Here is a 15,525-nt window from a genome sequence, read left to right as displayed (position 1 = left end):
CCCCCCCCCCCCCCCGCACCCCCGGGCTCCCGGCACGCTCTGTACTGTTTCATCTATGACTAATGCGTTTTCTCCGCGAGAAGGGTGAGCCTGGTACTCTTCTAATTAGACCTGGCTCCTGGACGCCGGGAGGCTGAATGAAGGAGAGTTGGCCAAGAAACTAAACGAAACCATTAGTGGGATAGCGGCCTCCTCCACCCGCCTGGTAGCGGGGAGCAATTGTCGTTCCCAGAGGCAGAAGTTCCTGGCGAGCCCTGTCAGGGGGAAGAAGAATTTGGGTTTGGGATGGTCGTGAAGGGGCTTTGGGCAATGAAGAGACAGCTTTATATATCCCCTTAGGATCAATTCTGTGAGGCCTGATGCGCAGTTTTGAACCAGAGGGACAGAGGAGCCCAGGAAAGAGTCAACAACCCATTGGCAAGAAGCCAACCATGTTCTCTTGCAGAGTTTCTAAGCTACCCTTTTCCTGCGTTGGTGTGCCAGTAGGGGACGATCTGTTCGGAGTGGCCATTCCCAATGACGGCGGTGGGTCCAGGGAAGGAAAGGGTGGGGATGCCTGGAGGGAATTCTTTCAAAGAGTAGGAGGTTCTAGTGTTGGCTCCCAGCCCTCTAGGATTACTTTGTCACTGGTACCAGGATCTGCAGGTTAGGGCCTTGAAAGGTTCAGCTGTCCAGGCTAAAAACTCAGTCAGAAAAACAACAGCAGAAGGAGTAAGGAGGGTGTGATCAACAGATCAGGGGGAGGACACTGGGAGGCAGAGCTGCAGAAATGAAAGCCAGATTGGCAGTCCATTTTTAACTCAACTCAGGCAGCTGTAGGCCTGAAGGTCAGGCCAGCCGAGGAAGGAGATGTTGATAGGCTGGTCTCTGAAAGCAGATTGCCACTTCTCTTTAAAATAATAGAAAAGTAGAAATAAGCAAGCCCATTTAAGCTAGTGTGTTCAGGACCCATGGATATGGGCCCCTGGTCAGATTCAGATGTCAGCTGCCTGGCAGCCGGAAGGGGAGAGGATAGGTACAGGCAGACCTTCCTTTCCTTATCTGGGGGGCAATATTAATGAGCCTGCCTCTTACCTGCCTTCAGGGAGAGTTGTTAGGATTAATAATTTAGGACTAATGGGTGGTCTAAACACGCACAGTGAAATAAAGAAATTGCCCATTTCCATTTCCTTAGGGTATGTAGGCACAACTCATAAATTAAGTACTCCCAAGGGGCCAGAAAGATTATTAGACCTTTATACTCTCAGCTCACCTAACTGAAATTTTGCAAAGCCCGTTGGGACTTTATTGCAAGGAATAATTTACCTATGTTACAAAAGACTTCAAATAAAATCATTCTTTTGGGCTGAATTTAGCCTTGCTCTCAGGAAATACAGGGCATAAGAAATGATTGATGTAGAACACATAGCTGGAATAATTAGTGAAAACTGTCCTTTTTAAAAATCTACTTAAAAGGGTAAAATCCTTTCTGTTACCACTAATTTGCATCTTTGCAGTGTTATATAAACAGAGCTGATTTTTAACAAGGAAGCATAGAACAGAATTAGGGAAAAGGAAGTGCCATAATAGTATTGCCATGAGATGACATACTTAACCTATTAGATTTTTTAATGACGTGGATACAGGTAATTATTTATCACTGAAAGTTCATCACATTGGTGAATTTCAGGTATTTATCAGGCGCAGTGATGAAGTACATTTTATTGCTATTTTATTATATCTGCTATAGTTAATACTTAAAAAATAGTTTATGAGGGTGCTTACTTGGAAATAATAGTTGTATATAAACAAAAAATCTAATTGATTAAGTAATTTGATACACCAATATATTATAGAAAACTACCTAAATCATAAGCATGCTTGCTTTTTTCTTACTATTTACTCATCTATCTTCTTACAAAAAAAAGAAGTAACAGTAACATATAACAACAGTATATTCATCTGATATATGAGCAAATGTTTAAATTGCAGGCCTCCTCCTGTATGAATACTAGTATAGTGTAGTACTCATAATATCATTGTTTACATCAAGTATAAATTCAGAATACCAGGGATATTTCAATAAACAAACAAAACTATGGTGCTTTAATATATTATTACAGGAAATACTGGTGTCATGTGTATTCATGATTTGGAATGTTGAATATTTACTATATGTTTCACCTACCATTTTTCTCTCTTTATTCAGTATAAGCCTGAGGTCTTATTAATACATCTACATTCAGTGCCTTGCCTATTTCATTTCATAAACTTTGACACTAAGGGAAAAATTATTGCTTCTTAATCTGCAGTGGATTCAGAGAGGACTTATAGGACACGGAAGTTGATCTGTATAATATCTATGGTCCCTGAGCAAGCTCGTAGTGTTGTTGTGAGGATTGAAAGAGATTATACTCAAAGCTAATTATTATCTTTTTTTAAAATAAACAAATCTGAACTCTTTAAAAGTAATTGTCTCTGACTATCGTTGGTTGTACTAAATTTGTAAATCTAGTGCCCATGTGAAATCTTAGAACAGGACCTGGTACATAGCAAGTGTTTAATGCATAATAGTTATTATTATTGCAATTATTATTGTCCTGAAATTATAGTTCTCAGGTGTCAGTGCAGCAAGCACTAAAGGGGCTAAGTGGGGTCGGGGAAGTATTATTAAAGTAGAACAAACTTTATGGTCTTTCCTGTTTGCAGGAAATATGGAAAATATTTGCCACTGCTTGGGAAAGCCTTTTTCATTATAACACACTAGAGGCTCGGTGCACAAATTTGTGCACCAGTGGGGTCCCTCAGCCTGGCCTGCAGGATCAGGCTGAAACCGGCTCTCTGACATCCTCCAAGGGTTCCTGAATTGCGGGGCACAGGAGGGACCCCATCAGTACATGATCGGGGCCCACGATCAGGGCCAGGAAGGGACATGGGAGGGCTCCAGGGTGTGTCCGGCCCATCTCACTCAGTCCAGACTGGCCAGACCCTAGCAGCAAGCTAACCTACTGGTTGGAGCGCCTGCCCCCTGGTGGTCAGTGCATGTCATAGCGAGCGGTTGAGCGGCCTTAGCATATCATCAGTATATTACGCTTTGATTGGTTGAACAGATGACAAGACTACTGGACACTTAGCATATTAGGCTTTTATTATATAGGATACATAATTGTATGGGAGAGCAGGAAGATCTCCCAATGTAAAAAATATAACGTAGGTAAAGTTATTTTGATGCACAATACAGAGTTATACATATTAACTTTCCTTTATTAACCTAGGAAATCATTTTCTGGACAAAATTTAACTTTATACATATTTGAAATTATGACTATAGAACCACCTGATTGTTTCAAGATATGTATGACCCTCTGTTAACATGCTGGATGAGATATATTTTATCATTATTTTTGTCTTTTAGGATGCTCCAACCAATAACATTTTCATTTAAGAATTAAATATGCAATATGAGTCATTCTGTAGAATGATAAGGGATTTGCCATTAAGGTAACATGGAAACTTATTCAGTATAAGACAAGAAAAAGCCCTGATATAAAATAATATGTAATAGTTGCTGCTGTAAGCTGAGAGAATCTTCCAGTAGCAGAAGGCATTGCCTTTCTAAATTTGAACAGAGAAATGGTTACCATAGTGACTTATCTCTTAAAATAGTTGTATGATTTTTTTTTCTCTTTCAGAACAATGTTATGCATTATCTTCCCATAATGAAAGCTGATATGTTTTAAATGCACACAATCTCTCTTTCTTCTTGATTATGAAAAGATTTATAATTTAGGTGCCCACATAAGTGAATGTCAGCCAAGAACATGGAATAGGTCCTTGACATTTTTCTAGGGATAAAAATCTTTGCAAATCCCAAATTTAAGAATACCACAATAACACCATTTTTCTGGAATTCTTATGTGCACAAAGATAAGAAGAGAAAAATAAAACAATATGTTCATGTAGGTGCTGTACTTTATTGGTCTCCCTCCCTATACCAGCCAAATGTCCTATTCTGATGGATAGCCTTTGCATAGCTTTTGTTATTCACATTCGTGTCCCAGAAAAATGACATATTGCTTTATAACATAAACCTGTGGGGTTGCACGAGAATAGAATTAAATCCAAGGATGTCAGTGTAGAGAATTCTGCGAGTAGTCTTTACAATGTGTCTGACCCCATTCTGCAGATGTAAAGCATATTAAGAAGTCTGAGAAAATCGCAGACAGATTCTTTTGTTTTTTCTTTCTTTTTCATTTTCATGTTGTAGTATTTAGTTGCATGACCTATGGGGCCTGACTGCCTAGGTTCATATACCAGCAATGACTCAAGCTGTACAGACTTTGATAAGACACTTAACATGTCTCTGCCTCCATTTCTACCTTTAGAATAGGGAATATAATGACATTACCTCATAAAGGGCTGTTGTGGGATTAAATGAGTTCATATTAGCCATGATTATAATTAGGAATTTTTCTCTGATTTTAAAAAATCACCATTGCCCTGGTAACATTTTTATGAGAAGGTAGCTAGGGGAGTGTTTACATGTATTTCAGTGTGTGTATAAAAGTGTATCTTATATATATTCTTTCATTGGTCGATCAATATTCAGTAAATGTTAATTGAATATTAATTATCCATTAGGCACTGAAACACAAGTCTCTGGTTGCCAGGGAGGTTATAGTTTAGAAAAGAACATAGACAAATAAATAGATTACAATTAGTCTGATAAGTTAGGGACAGCACAATGATATAAGCACGAATCTATTTTGAAGGAAGGTTTATAGCCTTGCTACTCATGGTTTGTTTCCTGGACTAGTAGCATGAACATCACTTAGGGGCTTGTAAGAAATGCAGAACCTCAGTCCTTAACCCAACTGAAATAGAATCCGCTTTTTAGAAAAGATCCCTGGGTGATTCACATTGTATGCAATTAAAGTTTGAGAAGTACCGATTTTTAAAGAGAATAAACAGAATAGTAAGACCGCCTAAGCATTTGTAAAACCCTTTCTGAGCAAATTAATAGAAATATTTATTGATTTCCTACACTATGCAAAGCATGGCCTTGAAGAAAGGTGGGTTCCCAACCTTGCCCTTGTGTTAGTGGATTCTCCATAGCTTCAATCAGACACGCTGGCCCTAATGAATCTAATCAGTCCAGTGTGGCTCTTCGCCCTGGGCTCTGGCTCATAAAACCATGCATAGCTATGTGAAAACAGACCAGTTGTTTTGGTTTTTTTTTGAGAAGACTGTATTCTATAAAAATAAAATCCTGTGTAATAAACTTGAGACACTATCAGACCATAAATTGTTTTCAATCTTGATGAAATAGAAGCCAATTATGTAACATCAGGAATGGGCTTACGTTGCAGAATGTATTTAAAATGATTGATCTGTGGAAGGTTGTACTTGGAAACAACAAATCTGGGAGGAAGGGCATAATATAGAGAGATAGATATATATCTTGTTACTTCCAAATTTACTGGAGAGAGTCAATACAGTTATGTGAGTGTTCAGCTCCTCTGTTATAATTATATCATAAAATATACTTTAAAACATTGACTTGGCTTTTTGAAATATTATGGTGGTAATTAAGAATTCTTTTTCAAGATGATATACAGTGGGGCCTTGACTTACGAGTTTAATTCGTTCCGAGACCGAGCTCGTTAAGGAGCTCATTAACTCAAATTACTCTGTCAACTCAATGCAAAAAATCGGCCCAGAGACAGCTGGTATCTCAAAAAACTCGTTAGTCGGGACACTCGTAAGTCAAGGCCCCACTGTATATTGTGGTGGGGGCTCTAAATCACAGATTGCTAGCACAGCCTTTCGGGAGATGTCAGTATAGCTGTAAGGGCAGTGGCGTGTGTTCAGTTGTGGGACAGTGTTGGTGCATCCTATGGAAGCTAAGTCATCAGCCGTACTTAACAGACTAATTACAAGAGCCTGGGAGGCTGTGGGAACTCGCAGGGCTCCACCTTCCAGTGAGAAGACTGTATTCTATAAAAATAAAATCCTGTGTAATAAACTTGAGACACTATCAGACCATAAATTGTTTTCAATCTTGATGAAATAGAAGCCAATTATGTAACATCAGGAATGGGCTTACGTTGCAGAATGTATTTAAAATGATTGATCTGTGGAAGGTTGTACTTGGAAACAACAAATCTGGGAGGAAGGGCATAATATAGAGAGATAGATATATATCTTGTTACTTCCAAATTTACTGGAGAGAGTCAATACAGTTATGTGAGTGTTCAGCTCCTCTGTTATAATTATATCATAAAATATACTTTAAAACATTGACTTGGCTTTTTGAAATATTATGGTGGTAATTAAGAATTCTTTTTCAAGATGATATACAGTGGGGCCTTGACTTACGAGTTTAATTCGTTCCGAGACCGAGCTCGTTAAGGAGCTCATTAACTCAAATTACTCTGTCAACTCAATGCAAAAAATCGGCCCAGAGACAGCTGGTATCTCAAAAAACTCGTTAGTCGGGACACTCGTAAGTCAAGGCCCCACTGTATATTGTGGTGGGGGCTCTAAATCACAGATTGCTAGCACAGCCTTTCGGGAGATGTCAGTATAGCTGTAAGGGCAGTGGCGTGTGTTCAGTTGTGGGACAGTGTTGGTGCATCCTATGGAAGCTAAGTCATCAGCCGTACTTAACAGACTAATTTACAGCTAGACATCATTCCCTTTTTGGTAGGTTTAGATGTCCATGTGCTAAACATGAAAACAGTGCTCTCTCTGTACATGTAGCAGAGCAGTGCACCTTAATGATTTGACTTCAGGCTCTGACTCAACCAGGCTGGGCCACAAATTCTCGCTGGGCCACAAGAAGGCACTGTGAAATTAACTGAAATCCTTTGGATCTCAGCTTCCTCCTTTAGCACATGGAAGATTCAAAGGAACAGTATTTGTTGAGTTTCTGGCAACATGACTCCTCCATGTTAAGCGTTCGGTCAGAGGTGTCGATCCTAAATACACATGGCTTATGTGAGTTTGTTCATGTGACTGCACATTCTCTTGCAGTAAATAATTCATCAAGGGCTCTGTTGGATTTTTCAGGATGGTAGTAGATTTTACTCTGTACATATGGATTATAAAGAGTGTCAAGCTAGGGTGTTAGGAAACCTGGCCCCACATACAGCCTTTGCACTGACTTGATCTCTGACTTTGGACAAGATGAGTCTCAGAATCAAATAGGAGTTTTGAGAGACTAAAAAGAGATTCACCCAGGCCAGTGGTCGGCAAACCGCGGCTCGCGAGCCACATGCGGCTCTTTGGCCCCTTGAGTGTGGCTCTTCCACAAAATACCACGTACAGTGTGATGGAAACTTTGTGGCCCATGCCCAGAGGTCGGTTTTCAGCCTGGGCGAGTCTATTTTGAAGAAGTGGCTTTAGAAGAAGTGGAGGGTGTCGGTCGGTCGGTCGGTCGGTCGCGCGACGGGAGACACGAGGCGCAGGCGGGCCACGGGATACACAGCGTGGGGGGGTACATTGTTTTGAGGTACGTTCCCTGAGGTTGACCCCTTCCAACTCTCCCATCCACACTCGTCTATCTGAAACAAGTATACAAAACGAGTGTGGATGGGAGAGTTGGAAGGGGTCGACCTCAGCGAACGTACCTCAATCAGATTGAGGACGTTTTTAGCAAAGGCCAGCTTAGGAGTACCCTAATTAAGTAAATAACAATGTACTGACCTATATAGTTTAAGTTTAAAAAATTTGGCTCTCAAAAGAAATTTCAATCCTTGTACTGTTGATATTTGGCTCTGTTGACTGATGAGTTTGCCGACCACTGACCCAGGGCAGAGGAAGAGTTATCTGTGGCTATCAGAGCAGTAGAGACTAGGCTTTCTGGCAGTGTCTAAAATATAGCAGGATGCTAAAGAGGAAGTAGATAGGTTTCCCATATTGGGAAAAGATCCCTGCTGTGCCCTGAAAAACCGCACAGAGCAGCAGAAAATGGCCTTGCTGGGATGCTGAGGGCTTGGGTGACAGACATCTTGGTTTTAACCTGTGGAAAGCCAATGACTAGAGGGAGGCTGTCTTCATCTCCATCCCACTCCTGAAGCCTCAACATTGCACAGGATTTTAAATCCTTGACATGAGCATTGGGTCCCTGGAGTGGGAGGATCAGGATGGTGAGAAGAGAGAATGACTGGCATTACATTTACCTATTCCTTAGTGGAATAAAGGATAAATATCAGCTACTAAGCTAAATAGCAAACAAGAATGCAGAATGTTGTTTTATTGAACAACCAGTGTGTGAACTAAGATTGATATTATTTACATCTATCTACCAACACAGCTATAGCCTTACTTCTGAAAAACATTGAAATTTTTTTCTTTTTATTCAATTTATACATCTTAAAGCAGCTTTTTTGGAAGCTCCACTGTTAGCATTTATTATCCAATTTAAGATTTCCATAGCTAGTACATTTTTTAGTTTATCCATTATTGAAATAGTGTTGCCTACAAAGAAATCCATATATAAAGTACTTCTTAAAAAGTATTTTAATGTATTCTATGTTTAAACAGTTACTATGAAAAATCATAAATCAGGAATACTTTTACATTTTCTAAAACAGGGAGCTGTTTATAAATAAACATAATAAAGATACTATAACCATTGTAGGGAGTTATGTAGGTAGAACCTAACAAGTGTAACTATAAAAATTTGCTTTAAAATAATGATTCTTACCCTTTCATCTTACTCTTAGGTAGTTCAAGGGAAGTGTTAACTGAAGCAGGTCCAGAAAATTCAAAATGAAATAAAATGGTAAAGTCAAAGTAGAATTGACTTTGAATTTACAAACAAATAGCCAACTTAAAAATTACAAAATGAAAATCAAATTTCTGCTGCTGACTCTCATTCATGCCATTCTTTGACCCTTGCAGGAAGGAAATGACTTTTAATTATTTATTTATTTTTGGTCTGTTTGTTTGTAGTTTTCTAGAACTTCTTTATGGAACTAAAAGCACCTACTAACATATATTTTCATTTCACTCATTTTTTATCCTAAAGGGAAATATTATACTTGCATCTCCACATTGCCTTTTTGCACAGACGATATAGCTTAGAGATTTCCATATGTATACATAGTTTTATTTTCTCTCTCTCTTTCCTCCCTCCATCTCTATAGTGTTTTGTTTTATAGATTTTCATTTAACTAGTACCTAACAGAGGGACATTTTCATTGTTTATAGACTTTTATAATTACACTAGAGGCCCAGCACATGATTGAAAGCACACGAGGAGGTGCCCCGCCTTCTGCCGGGGCGAGGAGGCACCCCATTGGGGGCTGGGACCCACACCTGACCCGCATAGCGTTGCATAGCGTCTGCCAGCTGCAGCATTGTGTCCGCTGGGGAGGGGGCAGGAGCTCCTGTGTGATGTGTCTCTACTCCGACCTGCCCCCAGCCCCAGCCTCCCCGCATCCGCTGGGGTGGGGGCGGCTCGCAGTCCCCTCCTGCCCATCTGCGCGGGCAGCTCCTCCTGGGTGGTCATGATGCAGCTCCTCCTGAGCCCTCCTGATGCTCAGCTAATTAGCATATTCCCTGTTTATATATATAGATACAGCTGTAAAGGATAATCTTATTCATAAGTCACTTTAAATGTGGGCAAGTAAACCTATTAGATAAATCCCTGGAGGAGGGACTTATGGATCAAAGAATAAATTTACAAAATATAGTTCTGAACAATCTTGATAAATTATCCTCATAGGGTTGTACAGTTTTGGGCACTCACCAATAAAGTATAAGAATTTACTCATAATCTCTCCAACATCTATTCACTTTGTAAACATTTTAAGCATCTACTATGCTTTTTTAATATAGTTTTAACATGCTCTAGAAACCTGTTGGTTAGGAGGTGTAATTTCTCTCATTCTAGGTTGGAAAGATATTAATCCTAATTCTCAGAAAAACTAGAAATATATCATATTCTTTCTGATTTCTAGTTTTGTGGGAAAGCAATGTGGTTGTATGGGTTGTAATAACCATTATAATAATTTCACTGATTGGTCAACTTAGGCAACAAAAATATTGTGGGTTTTTCCCCCCACCACTATATTTATATTAGACTAGAGGCCTGGTGCACAAAATTCATGCACTCGAGGGGGGGGCCCCTCACCCCAGACTGTGAGCCCCCAGGGATGTCCAACTGATGGCTTCTGGGAGCGGGCCTAAGCCTTCAGTTAGACATTCTTACCACTGCCGTGGAGGCAGGAGAGGCTCCCACCATCGCCTCTGTGCTCACCAGCCGTGAGCCCAGCTTCTGGCTGAGCAGTGTTCCCCTGTGGGAGCATGCTGACCACCAGGGAGCAGCTCCTGTGTGGGCATCTGCCCCCTGGTGGTCAGTGCATGTCATAGCAACCGGTCGTTCCACTGTTTGGTTGATTTGCATATTAGCCTTTTATTATATAGGATTGTCAATCATAGGTTTTGTTGTTATGTGGGGACATTACTATGTATATTGATATCAAGGGCTCTTAGATTTCTATTAAGAAGAGAATCTGACCCAGTCAGTGTGGTTGAGTGTTGACCTATGAACCAGGAGGTCATGGTTCTATTCCTGGTCAGGGCACATGCCTGGGTTGTGGGCTTGGTCCCCAGTAGGGGGCATGCAGGATTCTCTCTCATCATTGATGTTTCTCTCTCTCCCTCTCCCTTCCTCTCTGAATCAATAAAAATATATTTTTTTAAAAAAAGAGAATCTGCATCAGAACAGAGAATAATAGCTTTTCATGTAAAACTTGGGAGTTGCCTGTAACTTGATTTTGATGTTCAAATAGTTAAGTGACATTTCTCTCTTTTTAACCATTGCAAAATTGTGATTCTTTTTTATAGCTCACAGTAGAATATTAAATTAAATGCAATTCAGTACATCAAATGTTTTGTGGATGTTACTGTTGAGGCCAAGTGAGAGCATGCATTCTTGGTTTGCTCTGTCCAATTTCGTAGCTACTGCACACTTTGCTATTGAGCACTTTAAACTGTGACTAGTCCAAAGAGGGATTGTATAAAATACACACCAGATTTCAAATATTTAATTGACTATAAAGAATGTAAAATATCTCATTAATAATTATTTTATTGGTTCCATGTTGAAAGGGTAAGATTGACATATTGCGTGAAGGCCTTGGGTGGGCTAGAAGAGGTCAGTGAGAGTAAAAGGAGGACATATGTGATACTTCCAACAATAAAGATTTTAAACAATTAATTTCACCTGTTTTTTAAAATGATTTTTAAAAACATGGCTACTGGAAAATTTAAAATGTTATGTGTGGCTCGCTCTCATGGCTTACCTTAGGAAATATACAGCAACACTCTTCTAGAGTTTTGTCACTTCATCGCGAAAAAGGAACAATGGTAGCGAGCCACACATAACATTTTAAATTTTCCAGTAGCCATGTTTTTAAAAATCATTTTAAAAAACAGGTGAAATTAATTGTTTAAAATCTTTATTGTTGGAAGTATCACATATGTCCTCCTTTTACTCTCACTGACCTCTTCTAGCCCACCCAAGGCCTTCACGCAATATGTCAATCTTACCCTTTCAACATGGAACCAATAAAATAATTATTAATGAGATATTTTACATTCTTTATAGTCAATTAAATATTTGAAATCTGGTGTGTATTTTATACAATCTCTCTTTGGACTAGTCACAGTTTAAAGTGCTCACTAGCAAAGTGTGCAGTAGCTACGAAATTGGACAGAGCAGACCAAGAACACATGCTCTCACTTGGCCTCAACAGTAACATCCACAAAACATTTGATCTCTTCCAGAGTGTTATACAAATGGGAACACACAGTATGCAGACTTTTGAGTCTCATTTCTTTTGCTTAATGTAATCACCCAAGTTGTTGTGTGTATCAGTAGTTCTTTCCTTTTTATTTGTTAGTACTATTCCATTACACAGAAGTATCATAATTTGTTTATCTGTTTGCCAGTTAAAGTACATTTGGGTTGTTTCTAGTTTTTGATGATTAAGAATAAACCCAGTATATATTTTGCTTACAGATTTGTGTATGAACACACTTTTTTACTTTTTTGTAGATGAATACCCAGCATTGGCATTGCTGAGTCATATAATAAGCATATGTTTAACTTTGTAGGAAACTGCCAAAATATTTCCCCAAATGGTGGTTCCATTTTACATTAACAATATATGAGAGTTTTAGATGGGCCATATCCCTGCCAGAATGTGGTACTGCTCTCTAGCCTCCACCCTCACTTAAAAAAAATGTATTCCTTCAAATTTAATAGGAATATAATGATATCTCATTGTGGTTTTAATTTTTATTTTCCCAATGATTCATGATATTCAATATCTTTTCATGTGCTTATTTGCCGTCTGTATATCTTCTATGATGAAATATGTATTGCAATTTCCCCCCATGTTTTTTATTGGGTTATTTGAGGCTCAAGAGTTTCATTAATATTATTGAGAACTTGGGAATTATTATTATTGAGACTAGTGAGTTCTTTATAAATTATAGATACAAGTCCTTTAGAAGATACGTGTTTTTGCAAATATTTTTTCCTTGTTTGTGGTTTGTGTTTTTATTCTAACACTGTCTTTTGAAGAAAAATTTTAAATTATGTAGCATTCAATTTATCAATATTTTTATGGATCATATTTTTGGTATCATATCTAAGGAATTTCTGTCTAAATCAAGATCACAAATATATTTTTCATATTTTTTCTTCCAGAATTTTTATAGTTTTACATATATATGTAAAACTTTTTGTATGTAGTATAGGTATGGGTTAAAACTTTTATTTTGTTTTGCATATAGATGTCCAACTGTTCTAGCAGCACCATTTGTTGCAAAACCATCCTTTCTTCATTGAATTACCTTTGCATCTTTATAAAAAATAAATTGACCACATATATGCCATTCTATCTTTGGTATTTATTGTATTCTATTAATCTATGTATATATCTATTCTTTCACCAATATCACAAGTCTTAAAATTAGGTAGTGTGAAATCTTCTAAATTTGTTCTCTTTCAAAATTATTTTGGCTTTCTAGTTCCTTTGCATTTTAATTTGAATTTAGAGTTAACATTAACTTTGAAAGAAAATATCTTCTGGGATTTGATTGGAAATGCATTGAATCCAGTTCAGTTTGGAATGATTTGTATCTCATATTTATTGAGTTTTTCAACATTGATCATGATATAAACTTTTTTTAAATTCAGGTCTTCTTTGATTTTTTTCATTAGATGTTTATATTTTTCAACATATAGAAACTATATTTTGTTAGATTTCTACTTAAGCATTTCATTTTTTATGCTGTTTCAAATTCCCATTTCTAATTGTTCATTGCTAGCATATAGAAATATAAGTACAGAAATACTATATAGAAATACAGAAATATAATATACAAAAATTGATCTGTTTTCTTCATTTTTGATAAACTCACTTATTAGTTCTACTAACTTTTAAATAAATTACTTGGGATTTTCTCCACAGAAAATTATGCTATTTGCAAATAAAGGTGGTTTTATTCCATTCATTCTAATCTGTATGCTTTTATTTTACTAGTATTTTTTTTCTTCCTGTATTGCACTGACAGGAACCTCAGGTGTGATGTTGAATGTGAGGGGTGAGGGAGGATATTCATGCCTGGTTACCTGTTTCATGGGGAAAGCATTGAGTCTTTCATCAGTAACTATGAGGATAGCTGTAGGTATTTTAGAGATGCTATCACATTAAGGAAATTCTCTCCTATTCCCTGTTTGTTAAGAGGTATTATCATGAATGAATGTCAACTTTTGTCAAATATATTTTCTACATCTATGAGGTGGTTAGATGGTTTTCTGCCTTAATCTGTTGATATCGTATTTTACCTCTGTTGGTTTTAGATGTTGAACCAGCCTTACATTTTCTTAAGATCTATTATTATTTTTATATTCTTGGATCCCATTTGCTAATATTTTGCTGAAGGCTGTTGCTTCTACTTCATGAGGGATATTTCCTGGAGTTTTCTTTCTTCTTTCCTATAATATCTTTGTCTGGTTTGGGTATCAGGGTAATGTTGGCCTTATTAAATGATTTCATTCAGTGGTTACTCCTATGTTTTCGGTCTAAGTTTGTGTAGAATTAGCATTAATTATTTTTTTAAGTTTCATTTTAAATATAACATCCTTGGAAGCCCTGGCTGGGTAGCTCAGTTTGTTAGAGCCAAGGTTGCAGGTCAGGGCACATACAACAATAAACCAATAAATGCATAAATATGTGGAAAAACAAATCTCTCTCTCTCTCTCTCTCTCTCTCTCTCTCTCTTTCTCTCCCCCTCCCTCTGAAATCAATAAAAATATAATATCCTTGGAGAATATGTGCATAACATCTCAATCTCAATTAGGTTTCCTCTGTTATAAACTCTCTTAGTGTCATTACAGATTTTATCATAATTTGTAATTATATAATTATTTGAGGTTTATTTCTCTAATGTCTGCATTCTGTTTTAAGAGGCCAGGCTCACCTGCCCTCTTCATCATTATATGCTCATTGCTTAGCAAGTGTCTGAGACCTAATAAGAGTTTAATAGATATTGGCTGAATAAATACATGAATCCCTAGGATTTAATGAATATTCTTATTCATTATTCATCATTACAATGTGAGCATTATACCTATAGTTGCTTTCTACGTATTTACACAAGCTTCCTACAATGAACAGAAAAGCATTTCAGACATAATCTTATGGGTATTAAAAACTGCATAATTATAAACATAACAATTTATAATGTGAAGTCAGAATTTCTAGATATTAATTTAATTCTGATGAAAATGCTTTTGTATTTGTAATGTGGTTTGATAGCCTAAAACTTTGCGAAATGTTAGATCTCATATTTAGTCTTAGCATGAGAACTCTGGGGTGCAAAAGCAGCCTTTTCTGCTGCGTCTTGGGAAAGCATTCAAGGAAGGGCTTATAATTCTAGTAGCTTCCATTTTACATAATCTTTCAACTTGTTTCCAGTCTAATTCTCTCTTTTTCCTCAGCAACGGGGTTTTGGAAGGTGAAAGAGAAGTGATGCCAATGATTAGCTAACTAAACATTTTATAGAAGAAACAATAAAATTTAAATTCAAGCAGAAGTAACTTTCCCTTGACAGTCAACTTCGCAGAGAGGAAGGGAGAGAGATAGAGAGTTAGAAACATCGATCAGCTGCCTCCTGCACATCTCTTACTGGGGATGTGCCCGCAACCAAGGTACGTGCCCTTGACCGGAATCGAACCTGGGACCTTTCAGTCCACAGGCCGACGCTCTATCCACTGAGCCAAACCGGTTTCGGCGAAACAATGAAATTTAAATTCAAGCAGAAGTGACTTTCCCTTGACAGTCAACTTCAATTTATTACTTCTTTTATTCTCTTAACAAATGTATTTATTAGTTCTTTCATTCTTTTAACAAATGTATTTGAGGGCCTACTATGTACCAGGTGCTTGGGAGGAACTGGGAATAAAATGGAGAGCAGCCAAGATGTAGACCTGTCTTCATGGAGCTTACATTACAGATAAAC

The sequence above is a fragment of the Myotis brandtii genome, unplaced genomic scaffold, assembly GCF_000412655.1.
Source record: "Myotis brandtii unplaced genomic scaffold, ASM41265v1 scaffold1087, whole genome shotgun sequence".
Taxonomy (NCBI): Eukaryota; Metazoa; Chordata; class Mammalia; order Chiroptera; family Vespertilionidae; genus Myotis; species Myotis brandtii.
The sequence above is the reverse complement of the archived record's forward strand: the minus strand, read 5'-3'. Positions refer to the sequence as shown.